The following is a 20,751-nucleotide window of genomic DNA, read 5'->3' as shown; positions in this document are numbered from 1 at the left end:
TCGTGATACGGATATGAATGATAAGGATCAGCATCTTCCACGAACTCATATCCTTCATGTGGGTCAAAGACCCAACTCCCTGTCATTGTGAGTTACCTACACAAATGAAACACAAAAATACCCTGCATAAAATCAAACAAATAAAAATAAAAAGCAAAAGGAAAAACTAAACTAAGGCAAAAAAGAATAAAAACTAAACTAGCACCTTTCGCGTTGATTCCCCGGCAACGGTGCCATTTTGATCGATGCCAAAGGTCAATCAAAAACATTTATAAAAGTACCTCTACTAGCAAGGGCAAGTAAGGTGTCGAATCCACATGGAATCAGTGGATAGTGCAAGTTATGTTTATTGTTCAGTAACTAATTAACTAAGGCGGAGAAACGATGTCAAGCGGTTTAAATATTGTTTGGTTGTAAAAAAATTGAGAGAAAGATAACCAACTCCATGTTTCAGGTTGTGAAGCAGACTAGACCAATTGATTAAACCTATTTGGAAAACTCGATTGATTATACCTAAATCAAAAGACTAGATATTTGACATTACTTATTGAGACAACTTAATCCAAACAATTGGTTTCGATGAATAATAACCTAATTGATTATCAGTTTTAGGGTTTGGTAAATGTAAGTGATTTAATTGCTAAAGATAAACGGGTCAGTGACTCAAAGAACTTAATCCTAAAAGTTGATTATCACATATCAATAAACTGATAAAAGCACAAAACATTCAATTATGAAAAACTGATGAATGCATAAACATACATAAAAGGTTAATCAACCGAATAATTGATCAACTCCAGTTCTAATGTAAAAAAATCAAATACCAAAAGTCTTGCTTACAAACACAACCCTACTCCCAGAGATGGTCACAAACGGTTTAGCCTTGCATCTTGATCTTGAATAGCTTCATTAATTGTTGCAATGATGATAACATGGATGATTATGATGATTGGAAGGTGTTATGATGGTGGAGAATCGGCCCAAAATCGTCCTTGGTGGCTAGGGTATGTAGGATTATCGACTTAGGGTTTAACCGGACTTAAATATGGAAGAAAACAATCCCATAACAGACTTCCCGTCAGACCTGGCCATAGCCTATGGCTAGGTCACTGGGCCGTAGACTACGGTACTTAAGCTCTTCCTTACAGCTCCCATTATAACATTTTCATACCCTTCTCGTCTAGAAACCCAAAATTCATATATTATGGGTTCGGTAACTCATTTTTTATCCCTGGATATGCCCGTTTTACTTTAGATGCGCATGAATCACTTCCGAACATCCCCGATTGCTGCCTTTTTGCCCACAACTCAATTTCTTGCATCCTAAGTGCTCCAGATTAGTTCCTTTAAGATCTGAGCACCTGTAAACATAAACCCACTCAAAAAACTCATGTTCGATATATAAAAACACTTAACATACACGAAATTAAACACTTAAAACACATTCTTTTACCCACACATCACATCCCCACACTTATCATTAGCTTGCCCTCAAGAAAACTCTCATGCAACACATACACCTCGATCGATAGTTCATCAATTATCATTATAAATACTATTAAGGTATAAGGTTATAACCAATTCCTAAGAACTGACACTTTCAAGATTGATAACCCACCATATACTTTAGTGATACTTTTGAAAACTTTGGAACCGCCAAAATGAGTGTACTTTGTTTCCGGTTAAGACACACATGTTCATACCCCTCATAATATAACATCTCTCCTCTCGGTTTAATATTTGGACCAGCATAAAATGTGCTAGTATCTCTCTGCCCTCTATACCATGTATGAACACATTGTAATAATCTTGAAACTAAGTCATATCTCCACCCATTACCCACCGGTTGCATAAAGAATATAACTAAGGGTTCTAATGTGGCTTAGGTTAGGGTGTGGAAGCGAATTTATTTAGTGACTTATGGTGGATGAAACCCAATTTATTCTATAAACTAAAAACTCACTCACTATTATATACAAACGACACTGACTCAAACATTGACTCTTTTTGAGTTTTTCTTTAATTTTCCAACCTTTTTTTAACTGATAAAACTAACATCAATATATAAAAAACTGCCTGAGAAATACGTACATTGTGTACTATCCTCGACGAACAACTTATAAACAACTCTAACATCAATGTTTAAAGAATTAGCAATATATAAATATATTATTGAGGACGGGTGTAAATTGACCGATTATAAATTTTAATATCGGGCTTAATGTGATGGTCCTAACAATTTATACATTTTCACTATTAACAACAAAACTAATAAAACAAAAAGAATTATGAAACGAAATCACCTTTTAAGAAATATATGCCACTCAAATATACTTGTGCTTCCTCTGAACAACCCGGCTCCTGAACTCACTCAACAGAAGCAGCAAACTCTCACACGTGTAGAAGCATGCTTCTCACAACTGTTAGGATATGCCTTTTAAACCATTTGCAAAACCGTTAATTATAATTACCAAGCCGAATTAAATTAATTTCATAATTAAATTTGTTAAACTAGTAAACGTGTTAAAAGACCTAACTCACTTTCATAGGAATCTCGATTGCATTTAGCGTATGCAACAAGCCCTTTAACCCCCCCCCCCTGCCCCGGGTAAACGAGTTAGGTCTCGTGAGGGTTTCTAGTAAACTACACCCACACAGTTTTAAGTACAACAAAATATACATATACCTGAATTAACCATAGAAAAAGAACCTAATAATCCACTCACTATTTATCTCTCTTACTGGAAACTCTGAACTTCAACTAGTCTTGTGGCTTCCCCACACTTGATCTTTTGCTATAGTGGTAATCTTGAAATAAAAAAGTTAAGCAATTACAAAATCAAAATATAACAAAATTACAAACTGGAAATAAAATCCCGGTTGCCTCCCTGTCAATGCTAAGTTTTTGTTAAGGTCTTCAGCAGGACCATTACCTGATTTGGAGATTATTGTGGTCGAATAGAACCTTTACCAACTGAGTTTCTATAAAAGCTTAGTAGTTGACACGCCGTGGTTCTGTTTTCTCCTTTATGTTCAATAAAGAATTATGGGTCGGTGTGAATGCCCATTTACCTTCAGAATTTTCAACCTATGCTCGGTAGCGAACACGTCGAACCCACACAATCTTTCTTATCTTCGAAACATCAAATATTGATCGGGGCCGAACCGGGCATTTTCCTACCGACTTTCTCACGTATGCTCGGTAGTTGAGGTGTTGTGTCCATACATTCTTTCTTGTGGTGGACACGACAGCAGAACCAATATGGCCCATTCATTATAATTTGCCCACTCTCCTTCACATCCACCTTCCTATTGTTGAAAGGTACCTTGTCTTCAACTCAGTCCACACATTTAGCTATATACTCCAAAAGTTCTAGACCTTCTTCATCAACATTCCCATTAGCAACCACAACTGATGCATTCTTTGACTCTTTGGTAACTAGAGGAATTGGTGTGGTATGATTCTCCACAACCAGCTCCTCAAATTCATTCTCTATAAGATCAAGAGCCTCTTCTATCACTCCCTAATCAACCATGATACCACTAGCCAACTTCTCTCTTTCTTGTTTAATTTGTTCTACCTCTTCTAAAAGTTGACTTATCAGTCCATCTTGGGCAGCATTAGACGTTTCTTGAATATCCAACCTTTGATGCAAAGCGGTATTTTGAGTCTCTTGATTTTTTCTGAGTCTCTTGATCTGTCTTCATTTGCTTCAAGAACTCCATCACATCCTTAATCAACTCCTCTTTGTTTCCTGCGGAATCTTCTTGGTCATGCTGATAATTACCTTGACATATACCTCCATGATTATAATATTGAGGAAATTCCTCGTATAATGGTTGGGTTTGTTCATTGCAATAATATTTTTCGTTCTTTTTATAACTCACAAACGTTACAGTCTCGGGCCCATCACTATCATACTCATCTGACTCACTATATCCCTAATAGTTAGGTGTAGGCGGTGAATAATTCTGGTATTGTCTATTAGCACCCTGTTGGTTGATGTTCCTTTGATTATAATTTTTTTGCTCGTTATACTCTCGGGGATTGTATTAAGGTGGTTCGTGATACAGAAATGAATGATAAGGATCAGGATCTTCCACGAACTCATATCCTTCATGTGGGTCATAGACCCAACTCCCTGTCATTGTGAGTTACCTACACACATGAAAAACAAAAATACCCTCTATAAAATCAAACAAATATAAATAAAAAGCAAAAGCAAAAACTAAACTAAGGCAAAAAAGAATTAAAACTAAACTAGCACTTTTGTGTTGATTCCCCGGCAACGGTGCCATTTTGATCGATGCCAAAGGTCAATCAAAAACATTTATAAAAGCACCTCTACTATCAAGGGCAAGTAAGGTGTCGAATCAACATGGAATTAGTGGATAGTGCAAGTTATGTTTATTGTTCAGTAACTAATTTTCTAAGGCGGAGAGACGATGTCAAGCGGTTTAAATATTGTTTGGTTGTAAAAAAATTGATAGAAAGATAACCAACTCCATGTTTCAGGTTGTAAAGCAGACTAGACCAATTGAATAAACCTATTTGGAAAACTCGATTGATTACACCTAAATCAAATGACTAGATATTTGACATTACTTATTGACATAACTTAATCCAAACAATTGGTTTCGATGAATAATAACCTAATTGATTATCAGTTTTAGGGTTTGGTAGTTGTAAGTGATTTAATTGCTAAAGATAAACGGGTCAGTGACTCAAAGAACTTAATCCTAAAAGTTGATTATCACATATCAATAAACTGATAAAAGCATAAAACATTCAATTATGAAAAACTGATGAATGCATAAACATACATAACAGGTTAATCAACCGAATAATTGATCAACTCCAGTTCTAATGTAAAAAAATCAAATACCAAAAGTCTTGCTTACAAACACAACCCTACTCCTAGAGATGGTCACGAACGGTTTAGCCTTGCATCTTAATCTGGAATAGCTTCATTAATTGTTGCAATGATGATAACATGGATGATTATTATGATTGGAAGGTGTTATGATGGTGGAGAATGGCCCCAAAATCGTCCTTGGTGGCTAGGGTATGAAGGATTACCGACTTAGGGTTTAACCGGACTTATATTCGGAAGAAAACAAGCCCAAAACACATTCCCGTCAGACCGGGCTGTAGGCTAACCTTACTGCTTCCATTATATCATTTTCATACTCTTCTCATCTAGAAACCCAAAATTCATATATTATGGGTTCTGTAACTCATTTTCTAGCCCGGGTATGCCCGTTTTACTTTAGATGCGCACGAATCACTTCCGAACACCCCCAATTGCTTCCTTTTTTTTTCCATAACTCAATTCCTTGCTATCCTAAGTGCTCCAAGTTAGTTCCTTTAAGATCTGAGCACCTGTAATCATAAAACCACTCAAAGTACTCATGTTCGATATATAAAAACACTTAGCATGCACGAAATTAAACACTTAAAACACATTCTTCTACCTACACATCATTTGGCATTATTGGATATGGATTTTCCAATAGTCTCCAAGACTTAGGAACCAATCTTGAAGTATTCCTTAACATTGTGTTAGGAAGCGTTTGGTGACCATGTCGATGTTTTAATATTGTTATTCGGCGGAGCACCACGTTAACATTTCGACATATCTTTCTCACTATTGCGATGGTGGAATGTCATCAAAGACCGGAATATACATTTTTGTTGGTATGTGGCTCTGTTCGAGATGCTGCGTCTTCGACATCGTAATCAAATTTTTTTCGCTCCATTGGTCTTGGATGTGTCATGAATAAGTGTTCAAATTCAAAATTTGGAGCTACGTTTTCATAAGTTTCTGACCGTTCTTCAGAACTAATATGTGATTCTTCATCATAGTGATTGATCATTGGAGCACTAACCGGTAATGATTGTCGATATGTTGGAGTGTTGGACCATAGACTAGGAATTCGGATAAGCCATCATCATGATGTCATCTCTAACCTACTTATCTTTCATAGGACCACTTATGGATGGTCTCTGTTCTATGCTGCTTGAGGATGCACTGCGGTTTGAGGATGACTTTCTTGCTCTTGATATGATCTAGGCTTGCTTATTTGACTAGAGATTCATTTATGGTGATGTTTATGAGAACGGGTGTACCGGTAGCGGTTGTGGATCAAAGGTTGTTCTGACTAACAGGGCACTTGGTAGCTTCCATGGATCGTTAATCATGGTTGAAGTTCTCTGTTGCTTGGATTGCCTTTCAAGATCTACAAGTTGTACTTTAAGGATCTTCATCTTGGCTTCCTTTGTACTAGGTTGCTCGGTGTTTGCGGGCCAGGGCTTGCATGGAATATCTGGAGTAATTCATTACGAAGTCCAAGTATCTTGGTTCGAACTTCATAAATGATAATTTCAAGAGTCTGCATTCTTCCTACCAAGCTTTCTTAGGCTTGACTGAACCTGTTCTACTGAGCTAGGATAGTTTTAAGAATGTTGTTTTGAGCAACAACATTCTAACTTTGCCACTTTAGGGTAGCATCTGCAGCAGTAATTTGACTTGAGGAACCTGTGGGATTCATGGTATTGGAAGTTTGAACTTTCAAATTATGTTTGGTTTTTGGATAGGATCTTCAAACGAGGTTAAGGTCGGGAACTCAATTTGGAATTGTGGGGACGAAGTGGATGAGATATGTGTGATGACAAACATTCCTTTTGGCTTATGAGGGGTTTCGGGTGATGGAGGTTTGGCTGGATTAGGCTTTGGCTGTGATGGTGAATCACCATAAAAGACATAGTAATCAAATTTGCCCAATGGTTCACCGAGAAGACCAACGTTTGGATCTCTTGCTTCGTATCTCTTCTTTAGAGACTTGTGGTATCCTTTCTTCTTCTTAGGAATGTCTTCACCATAGTTAACCTTGTCTGCTTCTTCTAATCACGACTGACAGTTGCATATGCAATACGGGAAATGTTCTGTCTTGGGTGGGGTTATTACAGGCTGCATCATATACATAGTTGAGAAGACATCTCGTCTATCTTACTTCTTGAACTTGACTTCGACTAGAACATCCTGGTTTTAGATGAAATCTGGAGCTGTCGTTGTCTGGACCGGAGCCTGGTGAATTTGTTCATAATTAGTTATCCACTTTTCTGAAAGGAGCTTGAGTAGCTCTTCCCTGTATAGCTTCTTAGAAACATACGTACAGGTTGGAACGGCGTTGGAATTAATGTCGATGAATAACGCGTCACCTGAGTTATCATGCCTGGGAACCATGATGTCCAAAGAGTGACTTTGGACCATGTACACTATTTGTTAGTGGAAGGTTGCTTGAAAGGTGTTAACCTACGGGGAACCTCCAATATGAATACAAGCTTTTAGGGCGGTTAATAGTGATGGATCATTGAGAGGCATGTTGAAGTTTGGTAGAAGGTGACAAACACATTTCTGGCATTCAACGTGGTCTGGATAGTACCAATACAAGCATGTTGGTATTCTACAAATCAGGAATTGACCAAGGCGGTTCGGAAGAACGCTGGTAAACCTTTTTTATCGTGGAAGGTCAGGGCTAATATTATCGCACCAAAGTGGATATGGGTGAAGCCTTTTGCTTGGCAGATCCTTGGGAAGATCTTGGGGAATGGATAGGGTTACTAGGTGTTCATAGGTTGTGGTTGGAATCTTGTATGAATCAAACTTGGAAGTTTGTACATACTCATTGACACCTGGGTTGGGATTTGGACTAATTATTTTCTTGACTCTTTTTGTAATAGAATTTTGGGGTTTAGTGATGACACTATAGGGGTTAACTAAGGGCATACTGGTGATAGGGATTTTAGAATCATCTCCATGGAACGGGGCAGACTAGACTTGTGGTTCATATATGAGTTTTAACGTGACCTAAAACTTTTTGGGTTTCCCAATTCTTACTAAACTAGAGACTTACAATGACTTCTTTTCTCTATAACGTCGTCTTACCACTCACGAACAAATTATCTATCGACTCAGAGGAAGTGTTTACACGTTGTATCAGACTGTTCAAGTCCTTAACAAGATCAATTGTTCTGACGTTAGAGATCCGATCAAAGTCAGCATAATCACTTGGACAGTGGTATCAGAGCAAGTTAGAGGGAAGCTAAGATAGGTTATCAATTATTAGCCACTAAATCACTTCCTAGAAAACGATAAATTCCAACTCACACAAAAGAAGGTGTTGTTTCGGTCGTTAGTAAATACAAAAGTTATTTCTAAATTTGATATCAAAGCTGGCTTCTATAAGGGATCAACAAAGATAGACCAAATACAACATTCTGCATTCTAAATCATCATCACCAGTGGAAAGTAATGTCGTTCGGACTAAAAATCCATATGTCTTCAGAAAGGCAATGATACGCATTATTGAACCAATCCTCAGTAATATATTTGTTTATATTGACGACATCCTTCTGTTCTCAGAGACTGAAGAAGCTCATGCATAATTATTAAAAAAGTTCCATTCGGTTGTCCAGCAGTATGGGATTATGCTATCAGAAAAGAAAATGGAGGTTGTTTCATTATATTTCTTGGCATGAAAATTTCTGACGACAAGTATCAGCCTCAGCCACACATTGCTAAAGAACTCCACCAGTTTCCAGATAAACTGACGTCACAAAAAGAAACCCAACAGTTCCTTGGATTAGTCAATTATATGGCAGATTTTCTGCCTAAGTTGTCTGTTCATACAACTCATTTGTTCCCCATGCTAAAAAAATCCTCCCACTTGGACCGAAAGCTATACACAAGCTGCCAGGCGAATAAAGGAGCTTGCTGACAAGATGCCTCCTTTAAAGATTCCCGCACATACAGATAAACGAATCTTGCAGACAGACACTAGTGATGAGTATTGGACAACAGTCTTGCTTGTAGAAGATGATAAAGGTTTCAGGACAATATTGTCACACCCCGACCAAAGGCGGCGGAACATGCCAGGGCGTAACGTATTAACTGGACAGTAGCTCAAAAGACACTAATTAAAGCGACAATAATTATTTAATATTATTATTAACATTAAACAAGTACACAAATTCAATAATAAGAAACAATTGCATCATGCTTTTGTATTTAGAATAATATCATAAGGTAAAATCCATTTCTTCGATCTTGAACAAAGTAAATTACTTGTACCTGTAGCATGTAAAAAAATAGAGTGTGTCAACATGAATGTTGGTGAGAATACATAAATTTTAGTTGATATATATATATATAAAGAGAGAGATAAACCACAATTCATATGTTAATGTTGAGCATTACAATTCCTATGAAAATGTAAACAACTAAATATATGTATGTGGACTCGTTCCTATTGATACAAAATCAATGTACTTGGTAATTGTATGATCATACTAGATGAGGATGAGATATACCAACCACTAAACAAAAACTAAACATTTAAGCACATAGAGCATCATCATAGAGCATGCAATTATCACACATAAACATATATTGAATTTTGTTTTGAATATATGGGGAAATAAATCATGAGTAAAATTGAATAAGGTATATATGCTACTCCCATAATATAAAAGATGGAAAAAGGGGTATGTAAACTCACATTGAATTTGGTGAATTGAAAGATTAAGATCTTGGTTAAGCGTGTGAATGTCCTAACGTGTAAGCTCTAAATTAAAGTAATAAGACTAGTTTTAGTTTGTGTTTGATGAATAATTAACTAAGGATTATAATGGTATGAGGATATGATAACTTGTACTTGAAAAAGGAAAAGAAAGATGATAACATAACTCGGACAGCTTGCTGTTACAGCATAGATAAATTATTAATAAATATGAACAATTCCCAAAAATTATAAAAAACCCAAGTAAACTAAATAAATGTGTTAGTAATAACTTTCATTTAGAAAGTTTGGTCAGATTCGGGCCCGAGATTGGCTAAAACAATCATTCTTCGAAAAGGGTTACAGATCTGCGCACTAATTTTAATTTGACCACTATGGAGTCATAAAAATAAATTAAAATGCAAATAAAATTTTATTAGAACCAAAACTCAATAAATGTAGTCATAGGATTTGGTCTTACACAATTTCAACTTGTTATGACAAAGTTATGGCTCAACCTTTCTTGGCAAAGAATTATATCAATTATGAATCATTACAATTAGTAATGTCCTTTACATTTTGAAACAGTTTTTGATGGAAATAAATTATAAGCCATTGATGGGGTGATGAATACATAATACAAATAATATGTATCATAAACCCCTTATGGTTATTGTATCAAATAAAATCAAATTAAAACATAAAGTTACAAGGAATGTAAGAACTTTGTAAAGGTGTGACCGTTGAAGATCATCTTCCAATATTTAGTTCTTTGTCTCCTCCCCAACACACACCATGGTGTATAGATTATGTGGGATTATTGACATGAATATGTGATGGCTTTTCAACCATGTAAATAGAAAATATGAACAAGAATAAAAGAAACCTTAAAGATAGTACAACTAGTGTTACACAACAACTTGATTACCTTGTTTTTTTTTTGACAAAATAGTAACAATAAGAAAAATGAAAAAGATGGAGATGAGAGAGGGAGAGAGGAGAAGATAAATTCTTCTTTGAATTTCAAAGAAAAATAATAATGGTACAAAAGAAAACAAGGGGATGATAAGCTCCTATAAAAAACAAGATTTGGAGGGGCTAACTTAGGAAAGTTTGTTTTTGAAAAAGTTGTAAAACTTGGAGAAGGGGAAAGGGGGTGGGTGAACGGTTTTGGGGGAGTTTTGGGTTGGATTATATTGTGTTTTTAAGATATGGGAAGGAACATTTGCTACAATAATTAATTAGATATAGTACTTAGGCTAGTTACATGTTTAAAGGTCCATGTAACAGTTTATTGTGTTATAAAATGAAAGAAACACACTTATGAGTTATAACTTACTCATATGAAACTCGTGCGATACAATTTGCAGTGGGATACTTGTTTATTTAAGTATATCAATTCTCTCGTGATATAGTGTACAGTACTTATACGTATATTAGTTTTTTAATCGTGTAATATTTTACAAAAGTTTATTACGTTAATTGTTTAATTGGTTCGGTTGATACATGTTTATAGGGCTGTAAACGAGCTGAGCCAATCTAGGCGAAGCTCGAGTTTGACTCAAATGCATGTTAAGCTAGCTCGGCCCAAGCTCAAAGCTTTAAGCATGATGAACATGGGAGTTTGATCTTGGCTCATTCATAAATCAAGCCAGCTCGGCTCAACTCGAAATGGCTCGAACTCTTTTCTTTTGAGTTGTTTTTGGCTTTTTCATTAATTTGAACTTAGCCATAATATCTTACTTTGAATTAATTGTTATGAACATTATTTATAGATACTATGCAAGGACGAAAAGGTTTTGATGCAGCGGTAAAACGGAAATTAAGATCGAATCACGTTGATTCAGTGAATACCCGTGATGAACTTCCAAAACCCCCAAATCCCACCCAAAGGTCAAGGGAAAATGATGAGAAAAATGATTATTAATAAAATTCAAGTATGTCTCTCCAAATTACATAACCAGCATATAAATAAAGTATCTAATACGAAATGGGCCTAAAAAGGGTCATGGGCCAAACACAAACCCAAAAACAAAAACATAAAAAGTGCTGAAAAAACATAAAAAGGCCCATAACTTTATTTAGAAGGCGTTTTTGGGCTTCGGACAGGGGTCAAACCGCAGTAGGCTATTTTCTATAACGTGCTCCTCGTCTCAAGCTTCGATCTGACTGGTAATGGGCCTGAAACGGAACTTCGTGGCCAAGTTATGCCCGTTTTCGTGGGCCACCTTTTGTAGCGCGATCTTGGGCCTCCAAAAACATAATTGCCCGCTCTTCAACACTTAGGCCCACATCAGGTTTAGAGGTTAAAAAGTACATTTGAGAGCCTATTGATGGGGGGTGCCAAGGAAACATGAAAAATAATATGGGAGAAGCATGTTTCGAACTCGGGAAGGGAAACGGTATTGCGTGAACCAGTGTTGAGAAGTAGCAAGCCAAATGCGCCGAAACATTTTGATATTGAAATCTTTGATATATAAACTAAATACTTTACAAGAGCAAATTAATCGAGCTATCGAGCCGAGCCATCCCTGACTCAAGCTCGAAACGCTCAATTACAAAATGAGCCAGCTCGGCTCGATTTCTAATCGGGCTTTTTCGAGTGAGTTTTTTTCGAGCTTCGGGCGAGTCGTGGGTTTCCAGACACCCATATACCACCAAAAGAATTGCAACTCATATCCAAAATGATATTAGTTGGAGTTGATTTTTTTTTTCTTTTGATTTTGTATGCGTTTAAACATTTTATAGGTTTATAGTTTCATATCTAACTTGTACTTTTAGGTTTTATTGACTTGTAAATTATAATCTACACTTCGATTTTGAACTTTTCTTATATCTAAACATTGACAAAAAGAAGCACATCGTAATTTTAGGTTTGGTTGCTCAAAAACATAATGTATTTAAAGATATGAAGGGAAACAAAGTAAATAAATAAATATGTTATATTTTTGGATAAAGATGAGGGGTTAAATGAGTAACAATTTTTTGATATTACAAAAGTTATCTAAAGTTTAAGGGTAATCATTGTAAATATAGGATGAGAATGAAAATAGATTTATATAGTTGCATATCTAAGTTGTACTTTAATGCTTCATTGACTTGTACATTATAATCTACACATTCATTTTGAAAAATATTTATATCAAAACGTCAACAAAAATAAGCACGTCGTAATGGTAGGTTAGGTTTTTAAAAAGAGAAATTATATTGAAGGATTTAGACAAAAACAAACAAATAAATCAATTTGTCACTTTTTTGGTTAAAGATGAGGGGTTAAATATGTAACTATTCTTAAATATTACCAAAATTATATAAAGTTTAAGGGTAATTATTGTAACTATAGAAGAGTAATTATTGTAAGTATAAAATGAAAATGAAACATTACGGTTAGTGAATGTTGTGTAAATACCAAAATGCCCTCAAAAATTTGAAATTATAAGCATTGGAAGTTGTACAAGTTTCATTATAGGTTGGATCTCTTAAATATTAAGAGGTCCTTGGGATTCCTTTTATATATAGTAAATATTATGTATAGGCAAAATACATATACACAACTTATTAGGGACTCCAAATTTCGAGTTAGGTTATACGAGTTTCCAACCGCTTTAAATATGTAGTATAGGTAACGATGTGGGGTAACAATTTTTGATTCATCAAAACTTGCGAATATGTTAGCATGGTAAAAAGTATAACTTTAGTATCAATGACCAATAACATGATTAAAACATAGACATCCAACGTTTCATTGATTATAAATGTTTAAAATCACATTGAAAACAAAAACGGGTCGGGTTTGAAAATTAACAAATGTTACAAATATGTGGTTACAAAAGTGGCACGTTCAAAAAATCAGAAAAGCATTATCACTCCACGTACAAAGAAATCTTAACAGTTAAGAAAGGAATCAAGAAATTCCAGTTCCACTTGATTGGACACAACTTTCTAATAGAGATGGACATGTCAGCTTTCCCAAAGATGAAATTATTACGATGGGAGAATTGGGTCACTCAATGGACGTATATTGTTAAACACATCAAAGGGAAAGATAATATTCTTGCAGATTTCTGTCAAGACCAACGTTATACAAACCAAAGTACTATAAATACAAGGAGTCTCAAATGACCCAGCATCAACACACAAACACCTTCACATCCTACCAGCATTATTCATGATGAATAACCCAGGTTTGTCCAGTTCCCTAAACCCACTTAACCAAGAACACAAAAACAAAAACATTCCTGAAGAAATCATAGAAGTGATTGATAATCACACTTTACAGGAGCGATCTCTACTAAGCTACAAAACTTTCCTCACGACACTCTGAAAAAGCATGACCCATTCATGAAAGGAATCATGTTCCACCCAGATTATCCATTCATGAACATCTTTCATAGCAAAGACCTCTTTAGCTTGCCAAGAGAAGCGTTATGTCTTTTTTGGTATCTCTTTGAATCCTACACAATTATTATATCCTTCAATTCCAGGAAACTTTTCTCTTACATAGTCGATTGTCAATGTGGTAAAATGCCTAAAGAAAAGAAAAACACTTTCACCCTGATACAGTGGTTTCTCACTCCCCACCAATGGACTATAGATATAACATCCTCGAGGATAAAATATAATATTGTGTAGTGTATTTTAGAAGGCCAAGAAGTTGCATCCCTCCATCAACAGTCATAAATGGGCAGTCAATAGTTCCTTATGCCTCCTATTGTTTATTCACTCATGGTCTATAAAAAGGCCAGTGTAGGGGGAAGTGTTTACACACTGTATCAGACTATTCAAGTCCTTAACAAGATCAATTGCTCTGATACCACTGTTCAAGTCCTTTATCTATATTATATTGTATTATAAAAATTTGGTGGTTTAGTATGGTATGAAGCCTATTGTTTCACTTGGCGCACCTGACTTATACACCATTTTGTATAGTATTATTACTACATCGTCGATACCGGCCGAATTCGCGTCGGTTCGTGGTTGGAAAGCGGTTTTTTTTTCCATCACATTTTTGTTGTTTTATATAGGTTTTTTGTATTTTGGCTCGAATTCACGTTAGTTCGTGACCATAACATGCCTTTTTGTTTGTTAAATGACATCACCTTCTATAAATTCCGAATTCGCGTTGGTTCGCGGTCGCAACGCTCATGTTTTTTTTTATTTGGCGCAACCGACCAAACTATTGTTAGTGCGTCATCAACAATGGTGGGATTGGTTTTTTTAAATGTCAGTTTGTTATATTTGAGCGTTGATGAATTAATTCTTTTAATGACCACACCATAAGTTTGACGCAACGATTCAGTGTGTTACCTAGTTATTGTATCTTTAACATACCGATACATCGCATCCTTCTTCCGATCAAAACCCCTTAAACATTGGTTTGAAACTTGGAAAAAAAACTTAACGACGTTAAGTGTTTTTTAACAGAGGTCCTGATGCAGGAGCATCCGGTGCATTAAGTCGACCCGGCCTAGATGTTATTTTTATTTATAAAGAAAGGTGTTTGGTCTTTAGTTTAGGGGTTTTTTGATTGAATTTTAATTGAAGAGAACTTTGTTCTTGGAACCTATGGTTCAGATTATCGGTCTTTGATTAACGAAAGTGTCAAGAGCTATTTGAATGCTTCCGTTCCCGCAACATTTGGTATCAAAGCTTTTGGTTCTCAAATGGTGAGACGTGGAGGTAAATACTTGTATGTTCGTCGATTCGCCGACAGAGGCAACGGCAAGAGTGTTTTCAATTCGTGTGCTCGGGAAGAAGATCGACGTCCTACTCGCAGATTCGCCGATCGAGGAAGCGGTGGAGTCTATTCTGACCCACGGGATCTTAAGATGATCAAACGGCTCCGGAAGCGAGTCCAAGATCTGGAAATACAACAGTAGATCATGCGGATCCAACAAAGGATCTGAGATCTTGAATCATCATCAGCTTGGAAGGAAACGGAACCAGAAACATTCGTCGTGGACGAGTTAACCGATCCTCCCAGTGGCGATACTATCTATAATTCTTTGCCCATGTATGATGATTACCAGGACGAGGATTGGTATTCTTGGATGTATGGTGAATATTTGGATTGGAAGATGACGGAATACGCGAAAACATATGCCCCTTTTTTGATGAAATACTAAGGGGTGCATCGGCCAATAATGGTGTTGTAATTAATATTACAGACGATGTGGTTTCTACGTGTGGTTATAGGGTGGCTGTGGGTGGCGTAGGATCGGTTGTGGTTGATGGTCAAAACCCGAGGAACAAGGAAGGTCGGTCAGGTATTTTGGTAAGTCAAAACAATTTGAATTTTGAATATAGCGTTATTCACATTGAAGATAGGGATGAAGGTGATCAAACTTTTGTGTATGATGATGGTGGTGGTGGTCCTATTAACTCATACACTGACGAATTTAATGGGTAAATTGAACTTAATAGTTTGAATAATGATAAGGACGGTGAAAAAATCTCAAAAATAAACCATGTTAATGGGGAGGTTGTAGGTCTCATTAATTGTGGAATCAAATTCAATACTCTAGGCATGCATAGTGATATAACTCGAGGACGAGTTTTTCTCAAAGAGGGAGAGTATGATGCAGGAGAATCCGGTCCATTAAGTCGACCCGGCCCAGATGTTATTTTTATTTATAAATAAAGGTGTTTGGTCTTTAGTTTAGGGGTTCTTGATTGAATTAAAGTTGAAGATAACTTTGTTCTTGGAACCTATGGTTCAGATTATCGGTCTTTGATTAACGAAAGTGTCATGAGCCATTTGAATGCTTCCGTTCCCGCATCAGGTCCATTGGGACAAAAATAGTTGAAAGGTTGGACTGTTGGTAATGATTTTTAATGTGAGATTATTACTATCCAATATACAAAAAATAGATTATTATTTCCAATTTTCCTAATATAAAATCCATTCATAGTGGTTGTTACTATTTATTTATTGGAAGAAGAAGAAGAATAAGAGAAGAGAACTAGGGTTTGATTGGTTTGATTAGAATTGTTAGTACTTAATATTTTGATTATCAATGGTTATGAAAAGCCTACTTGAAGCCTTGAGGATATCCAAATGAAAAACACAGTTAGAGGTATGAGTTTTGGAGGTCCCAACAAAAACCCCTACATATAATATAATGGGTACCCAGTACCTGTAATACACGCACCTACAACTGTACATATACCCGAAAGTATCCGTACCTAAAATTAGTAAATCTATGTAGCTGGTATTCGGGAAAATATCTCATCCCTAGCTATTAGAGCCTTGCTTTATAAAATGAAATCTTAATGAAGAACATTATCAGTGTTCACGCGATCACTGGAAAAAAAATCGCAATCCTAATTGATTATTCATAGATGGAGAATTTTCGAGGAGAAGCCAAAAAAACGAAATAATTTTATTAGATTCACAAACTAGTAATGCAAGTCGAACACATCATATATAATATTTTAATTCCATGTTAATAAGGGCTTGTCTTTGTCCCTCTTCCCCTCAAAGGTGCATAAACTAAAGACGAGCAAATGGTATAGGCAACTGACACTGATACTTAATCAGGCTTCGCCAAGTCCAATTTGGTACCCACCAATTTTTGTATGGTATCGATATGATATTTTACCAAAACTTTGCCTTTGGTATCGTACCGGGTATTTTCGTTACAGGAACCATTTTTGGGGATTTCGGTGTCAGCATTTGGGGGGGGAGTAGTCGTCATCGACTCGTCTAAACGCCTTCTGTATTGTTGATTCTTCATAGTTTCCCATGTGTATCTATTGGTCGTATGAGTTCATTGTTTTTTAGTGGAGAGATTGTTCGCATGATACCTCTAAATTGTGCATATGTTCTTCAAATGGTTGCTCGCCATTGAGAGTTGTATGGTTTTGAGTACGTTTCGCTGCGTTAATATGGCAAATGCATATTTCCATTTCCGTTGGAGCAACCCCAGTTATTCTAACTTATAAAACCATGCCACTAGTATAATAGATGATTCTGAAGCTAACATAAAAACTTGGATGGTTAGTAAATCTCAAGCTATCGTTGTTATGACCAGAAATCGTGTTTCCTTTCCTTTCCACCAAACCAAGATATCAAAATTTGTGAACGCCCTCGAAACCCACAACGGAAGAAAATATGCTCCTTAATATCTCCCGAGCTTGCTACTTGGAGTGTTACATCGAGTTTGTTCACTATGATATTTTCTTAAATGTTGAATTTTACTCCACGAGTTTTCCGAACTATTAGACCCACAATAGACGTTGATTCGTGTATTTTTGTCGTGGAACAATAATTATACATACATATTCTGGCAAGTCCGGTTAAAAGCATTTTTAGCATCTTTTGAGGGGAAAAAAAGAAAAAGAAACATCATTATCACACAAACCTACTCACTTGTTAGGTTGTCAATTTACAATTTAATATCGTAACGTTTAGACAAGCGCTTGATGTCACAACACAAAAAAAAATTGTAGTTATCACGGTAAAATATATATGTAATTTTATTTTCATTTCTCTTATCATAATTTAAAAGGGTAATGTTAAAATACAAAGTACAAAAAAAATGAGAAGGGTAAGAAAGAATATAATCCGTTGATCTTAAATTTAAATGATGAAAATTAATTTAAAAATAAAAATTGATGGGAAGAACATAAAGGTGATAACCCACTTATAATGACTCTCTCTCTCACTCTCTCTCTCTCTCTCTTCACATGCAAAGCACATGTCAATTCCTCAATTATTTTAAAACGTCTATAACTTTTTCACTTTATTTAGAATTTTTTTACCATAATAACAAGAGTTTTTTAATCATTAATATGAATATCATATTGTTATATAAAATAAAAAAAAGTTAGTGGGTTTTTATTTGGTTGTCCATTGTGTTTTTTAATTGAGTTTTTTAATGCATTGTGTTATAAATTTTGGTCATTGTGTTTTTCAATTGGTACACATATTAAAGATAAAAATTAAAATAAAGATTACATCATTGTGTCTTTTTGTTCGTCATTGTGTCTTTATGCTCAGCATTTGTTTTTCTACTTATCATTGTGTTTTAGTCATTGTGCTTTACATTCACTTATGTTGAGAAAAATGGTATTATGTTCATTTTGTATTACGTTCAAGTCATTGTGTAATATGTAGATTCCAATGTATTTTATGTTTCAAGTCATTGTGTTATGTGTATTTACCATTGTGTCTTATGTTTGAGGCCATTGTGTTATATGTATTCATTAATGTGTTTTACGTTTCAGGTTATTACGTAATATGTATTTATCATTTTGTTTCATGTACTGAAGAAATATGTACTATTATTTGTTGAGTCACAAATAATTAACTGCTGAGGTTACATTATTCTTGGTGACGAGCTTGGATTAAGTATCCTTCTGAAGTATTCTCTAGCTGAGTCTGGATTCAGGATCCTGAGTCAATATTGCTATTGATGGAAGATTGTCGTATGAAGACTGATGTTTAATAACCACAACGACTCCTAGACTTAATCTACCACTTATTTCGCTACTAGACTTCTGTGGCACGTGGTCAAAAGGCACGATGGAAGAAGAGTGGAGAAGTGGCGGATTATTAGGACCTAGTTGTTAGTTTGTTAATTTCTTTTCTTTATATTAAGATGCGATCAACGTTAGAAACACACACATATGCACTCATTAGTTAACAACTGTAAAGCTTAGCTCAATAGTCCTCTATAATCTCACACACACTTAGCATCATTTGTAATCATTAATCATCAGCTCCACCTATAGTAACCCTTTTTGACATTAATAGAGTGGTGATCGACAAGTTGTCATCACCCGGGGGTTTTTTTCCTTTAATCCGAATAAGATTAAAGGGTTTTTCCTCGCAACAAATCACAGTGTTCACCCGTAATTCATTCATATATTCACTTTTGTTACCTTAGCACTAAACCTCACATAACAGATTTGGTTACTGGATCCTTAACAGATTTTTTACCAAAACAATTTGGCGCCCACCGTGGGGCAATTGGTGCTATAATCCAGAAAATACCCTATCAATTTTCACCTTTTCATACCCATAACACTTTCAATGGCCTCTCAATCAACCTCTGCTTCATCAACCATGCCATCTTCGGCTCCTCTCTCCTCAAGAACTTTGCCACCAATGCCTCCTCCATTGAAGGGAGCACCAAGGGCTACTGCTGCTGGAAACAAGACATAACTACCAGTCTTCCAGAGCTCGAAAACTACTGCTGCCACTTCGGTAGTTAGTACTAACAATGATGATTCCTCTATATTTTCGCAGGTTAAGGCTTACATGGAGCAGCAGAACAAGACTAACCAAAGGATTCTTCGAGAGATAGAAGATCTCAAGAGGACTAAGAGGCCGGCAGAGGATCAGACTCCTCTAGTGCCTAGGATGCTGATTTCATTACTCCAGAATCCTTGGCTCAACATGCGCAAGGATCATCTATCCTTCAACCGGGGTCGATGGGTCAGCTAGCTCAAGGATCCTCAACTTTTCAGCAAGGATCATCCATCCTTCAACCAGGGTCCATGGGTCAGCTGGCTCAAGGATCCTCAACCACTTGGATCCTTTTTCCATAATCAAGGATCATTCTTCCAAGATCAAGGATCCTCGGGGATTCAACATCAACGGTCCTCTGAGGTCCATGAAGGAGATATCATCCCCATGCAGACCATAGCTTCTGGTGGACCAACTCCTGTAGCATACGCTTCTTACCTCAACCACTCTTCTGGAATGCCGACCTTTACACAACAAAGAGGTAACACGTATAATCCTATATCCTTAAATGCTAACCATGGTTCCATGCAGGACGCAGGTATCAACCAATCTATGGCTAAGGAACTGCAGAAACTCAAGGATATGATATCCAGTGTACCGGGCGTGATCCGTCCAATTCTAGAGATACCGGAGGGAAGTCACAAATTATCCAGATTTGCTCCACCAATCTGTGACGCAGAGATCCCTAAATGCTTTCAAACCCCCAACATGAAAGTGTATGGCGAGACCACTAATCCTGAAGTGCACGTAGCTCAATACAGAGAAAGGATGGAGATCAACCCGATTCCTGAGAGACAAAAGGAGGCTTGTCTATGCAAAGGCTTTGGAGCCACACTATTAGGATCTGCTTTAAAATGGCTGTTAAGTCTTCCTCCCTTTTCTGTTACTTCTTTCTCACACTTAGTTAACTTATTCAACAGTCAATTTTCCTGTAGCAG

At 36.2% G+C, this 20,751-nt stretch overlaps 1 protein-coding gene across 1 annotated transcript in view; it reads left to right on the top strand.

Annotated features, from left to right (window-relative positions):
• Window positions 1-2,653: 2,653 nt before the first annotated feature.
• Window positions 2,654-20,751, top strand: part of LOC143623782 (strigolactone esterase D14-like) — a 293,982-nt gene continuing 275,884 nt past the window's right edge. The window contains exon 1 of the mRNA XM_077094622.1: window positions 2,654-2,657. The gene's annotated coding sequence lies outside the window, so the exon portion shown is untranslated. The remainder of the gene's footprint in view (window positions 2,658-20,751) is intronic.

Source organism: Bidens hawaiensis, unplaced genomic scaffold (assembly GCF_021521415.1).
Source record: "Bidens hawaiensis isolate Kalapana, Puna unplaced genomic scaffold, B.hawaiensis_p1.1 tig00003540_1, whole genome shotgun sequence".
Lineage (NCBI taxonomy): Eukaryota > Viridiplantae > Streptophyta > Magnoliopsida > Asterales > Asteraceae > Bidens > Bidens hawaiensis.
Note: the sequence above shows the minus strand (reverse complement) of the source record. Positions and strands in the feature narration are given on the sequence as shown.